Source organism: Cryptomeria japonica, chromosome 7 (genome assembly GCF_030272615.1).
Source record: "Cryptomeria japonica chromosome 7, Sugi_1.0, whole genome shotgun sequence".
Classification (NCBI taxonomy): domain Eukaryota; kingdom Viridiplantae; phylum Streptophyta; class Pinopsida; order Cupressales; family Cupressaceae; genus Cryptomeria; species Cryptomeria japonica.
This window is the reverse complement of record NC_081411.1, coordinates 540,246,187-540,251,085: the sequence shown is the minus strand read 5'-3', so window position 1 is coordinate 540,251,085 and position 4,899 is coordinate 540,246,187.

Below are 4,899 nucleotides of genomic sequence, written 5' to 3'. Positions count from 1 at the left end.
TAAGTAAAAACTAACTTCAATGATCATAAACACAGGATCACTCACCAAGTGGCCCCCCTTGGATGAGTGATATCAAACTTCCAGCAAAATATTTTTAACAGACCAGAACAACATATTCTTTATTCATTTTTTCTTGAAAAATGATTACATATTCTAAAAGAGAAAATTCAGAATGCTTGTCAAAACTCAGCTCAATTTCTTTCTATCTTGTCTAACTCTAAGAAAGAAGGAAGAGCTTATTATAAAGAAAAGATCAACTACAATGGACAACTCAAATCACGCCCAGAAGAATAGGCGGATGGAGATAACTAAGAGCTTTGCTGTAGGAACCATGGATCTGAAACTGAACCACAGTCTTTACACGCCAAAGTGATATTTTGAAAATTCAATATGCACTAGAGTTAAACTCCCATGGTGAAGTATAACTACTTTGATTATGCCATACATTGCACTTGCTCAGATCCCCTTCAGTTTGATCTCCAGTTATCTGAACGTGATTCTCCATTCCTTAGGCATGAAAGAAAATCATCCACCGTAGCATCAATTATTATCTACACTAAAACAAAAACAACATACAAGGACATGCATATGTATCTTACTCAATTAATACATTCATTAACTCACATATGACATTATCCTAAATAATCCACATATCACAGGGACAAATCATTTGGTTGCAGGAATTAACCGACAAAGTTCAAACATAATTTCATAAGTTCAGATTTAAAACGTGGATTACATATAGTCAATTCACAATACTTTACTATCACAATGCAACCCAAAAGATTCCAAAAACCTAAGAGTCATGATAAAAAACATGTCAAAGCATCAACTTATCAACCACCAGCATTCAAGTGAAAGATATTACCTTTAGTATTTGCCCCTAATACAATCTCAATTTCAGAGCTACTCAAGTTATCACATTTGCCATTCTTGAATTTCAAGTTATATCCCTTATCATCCATCTAATTAACACTCAAAATATTATGCTTTAAACCTTCAACATACAACATATCATCAGTATTGTGCTTACCATCAAGAGAAATAGAACCTCTATCACGGATGACAAAATCTTTGTTATCACCAAATCTTACTATACCACCTTCATACTTTTTCAAATTTACAAATTTACTTATCATATGTCATATGATGAGAGAAACCACTATCAATTACCCATTCATATTTCTCCTCAACTTTAGTAGCTAAAGCTTTCTCCTCATTAATGCAGCTTGTAGAATCTATAGTTATAGGATCATCTTCTTTGATAGAAATGAACACAAATTCATCTCATGAATTTCCCTTATCTGGCTCATCATCTGTTACACCTTCATCAACAACATAATAACACTTCTTCTGATTTTTAGGCTTATATGGATTAAATGGCTTTTTTAGGATTTTTATCTCTTTCCAGACACCTTGATGCAAAATGTCCCATTTTATTGCATGAAAAACATTTAAGAGGGAGATTTCCTTCATACTTACCGACACCTTTAGGAAACCTTCTAGAAATAAGTACTTCAAGCTCCTCAAGATCTCTTTCTTCATCTTCCATCTCTTTCTCATAACTAGATACTCTTGTAGAAATTTCTCCCAGATCATATCTCTTCTTCTTGGAAATAGTAGCTTTGAATGCAGATGTAGTCTTAGGAAGAGAGTCTCCAAACCCACTCAGCTCAAAAGAAACAAGCTTACCAATCAGCATGTCTCTTGTCACATTTATCATAGTTTGTATCTCATCAATAGCAACAACTTTATATTTGTAAGAAGGAGGCAAGGATCTCAACACTTTAGCAACAATCTTAGATTCTTTTAGGACTCCACCAGCACATCCGATTCCACACACAAGATCATTCACTTTTTGCATAAAAGAAGTAATATTCTCATCTTCACCCATCTTAAAGTTCTCATATTTACCCTTCAAGCTTTGAAACTTAGCAACCTTCACATGATTATCACCTTCATGCAAGGTCTCCAACTTTTTCCAGATGTCATGAACAATCTCTAAGTCCATCACATTAGTCATCTTAGAATATGACAAGGCACTAAACAATGCTTCCTTGGCTCTAATATTGTATTTTGCTTCCTTTATCTCATCTAGAGTAGTAGGACCTATTGGGACTTCAAAAATATTACCTAATTTTAAAGTCCAGGGTTCAAAATTTTGATTTTTCATGCTCGCAATCCCCTTTGCAGGATAACACATTGTGTTATATTCCAACTTTAACAGATAACTAATCAGAGAACAATGTGTTAGTCACACATGAATTTATGAAGGGAAAGAATGGAATGAGCTACTGGGATAGGTGATTGGGTGAGGATGACATGAACCATTGAGCTGGAAATGCATTGGGCAGGCTACTCTGGTCAAGAAAAAGTATAGTTTTTATTTGGCTAACACATCATGTTAGTCGCACTTGGTTGCAGTTGTCAATAACATGCCATGTTAATTGCTTGCAGTCATAGATGGTGTTAGTATGACAAATGTTGTAGGGTGTGCATGACATGTATGTTATCATGTCGTGGCAATGAATACGTAGTGCATAACACGATGGTTATGCTAGTAGGGTACCAATAAAACACAAGTTTTTTATCTTGTGGAGGCATGTGTGCATGATGCACGTGTTATTCATTGCTTGAGAATTTGTAGAGTGTTCTAGAGGCCAGAGAGTCTGTGTGGGTTGGTGAGGAAGGAGTAAAGTTAATATCCTCATTACCCCACAAAAATTTCTACCAGGTTGGGGAAACGACACAAGATAAGAAAAGAGGGGTGGGAGAGTGCTCTCCTGCTATCTCATAGATCATTAAAAAGGGCATCAAGAAGACTTTGTAGAGACATGCAGTCAAAGGGTGGGAGAAAGTCTTCCCTTCTACCCCATATGGTTTTTGAGGACACAAAGAGGATGGTGCGAGGTAAGATGAAACACATGGAAAGGGCATCCCTACCTCCTCGCACGGTAACAAGGGGAAACCCGATTGTTGTATGGGGTAAGTAGGAAATGAGAAAAAGAAAGGAGAGGCCTTCCCACCATCCCATAGTATACAAAGTACATATCCAGAAGTGGTGCAGGATAATGAAAGGAAGCATATGAGGAAGAAATTCACTATCCCGTGGGGTGAGGCAAGGTTTTCTAAACGCGATGTGTGATATGCGGCTAAGTGGAAGAGAAAGCCCTGCTTGTTACCCCGTAGGGGTAATTGGAGGCACACAAAGGCTCCGTGAGATAATAGTGAGAAGCCAAAGAGGAATTTCCTTACCCCACAGAGGTAGAGATAGGTCATCCATGATAATGCAAGATTAAAAAAAAAAGGATGAAGTATGATGAGTTGCTTATTCTGTACCGGTAAATACGTGATGTAGCCAATAAAGGGGCAACCCTTTGATGTGAGTAGCATGTAGGATAAGAAAGAATGTTGGAGAATGAGAGAAGATGTATCTTGCATGAGTAATAGGTGTAATACCTCAAAAATGGTCACCTAAAACATGGACCCCTAGTCTCGACAAAATGATTGAGCCAAAAATGTGTGTGAAAAGTGGATAAGTATTTGTAAGCTGTAAGACGCAACACTTCAATTAAGTTATTGCATGCATGGTTAGAGAGATATAATCATGAATATAAAAACCATAACAAATTGACCTATTTCCTTCTAAAAGATGTGAGTATAGACTTGCTCTCATATTTATCTAAGCAATACCAGTGACTAGACTACACCAAGATGAAGGATTTAATCTATATCAACATAAGAATAAGCTAAATGGATGCAATATTAAGCTAGATGAATGAATATTAAGCTACATGAATTAATATTAAGCTAAATGAATGAATAATAAGCTAGATGAATTCAAACAATCATGAATAAACTAAGTATGCAAAATGCTAAACTAATATGCAATAATCTCAAAGCACAATATTTCCAATGGCTCTAGATCAAAAACTGCACAATAACAATAAATCTCCAGGGTGTTTTGAATGAGAGATGAAGCGCTGAATTTATAGAGACTCAAAAGAGAGACCAACGGTCAAGATTCTTCAAGAAAAAGCATAATTCAGGATAATTGAAATAATTGAGAGATCGGATTAAGATAATCTTGAGATAGATTACAATTATAGCTCGATTGAATGCATTCAAATTATAAGTTTGAGTTTGCATTGGAGATAAAATTAGTTGGTTCCATGCACTTGAGATAAAAATAGTCAATTCCATGCACATTTCTTTAATTTGCTCAGGATTTTTATTTAGAAAGAGCCTTTTTCAATGCAATTGAACCTCTTTCCTCAAGAAAATCTTTGAGTTTTAATTTTAGAGAAAATGATTAATTCAATTTAATTGTTTTTTTGATTTCTCAAGTTATCTCAATTTAAGAAAAAGAAATATCTTAAGTTTGATTTCTTCTCTCAATTTAATTCTTTTCTTTTGTTTTTAATTTAACTCTTTCTTTTGTAGATTAATTCCTGTTTTTGTGATTAATCTCTTTTTGTAAATTAATTACTCTTTTTTCTATAAATTAATCCTTTTTTTTATGATTTAAATGGAAAATTGATTTATTAATTAAATATGCTAGGATAATTGATCAAAATGATTTACTTGGAATCCTAATTTAATAAAATAAAAATTTAATTAATATTGAGTGATTTATTTGCCATGTAACATTAATGATTGAAGAATTAATTAATTAGGTGCTCAAGGTTCATTTAATTGCCTCTGGTTAGGACCTTGGTGATGTTGTCAAGATGATAGGTCCATGGTTTAGGTGACCTTTTTAGGGTATTACAACAAGGGCCTATGGAAAGTAGCACAAGGAAACATAAAGGAATAACAGGTACTATTCCCCTCTATCCCCCAATATAAAAAGTGATAGAGAAGAGACCTTGCAGGATAAAAAAAGAAAAAGGAAAGTAA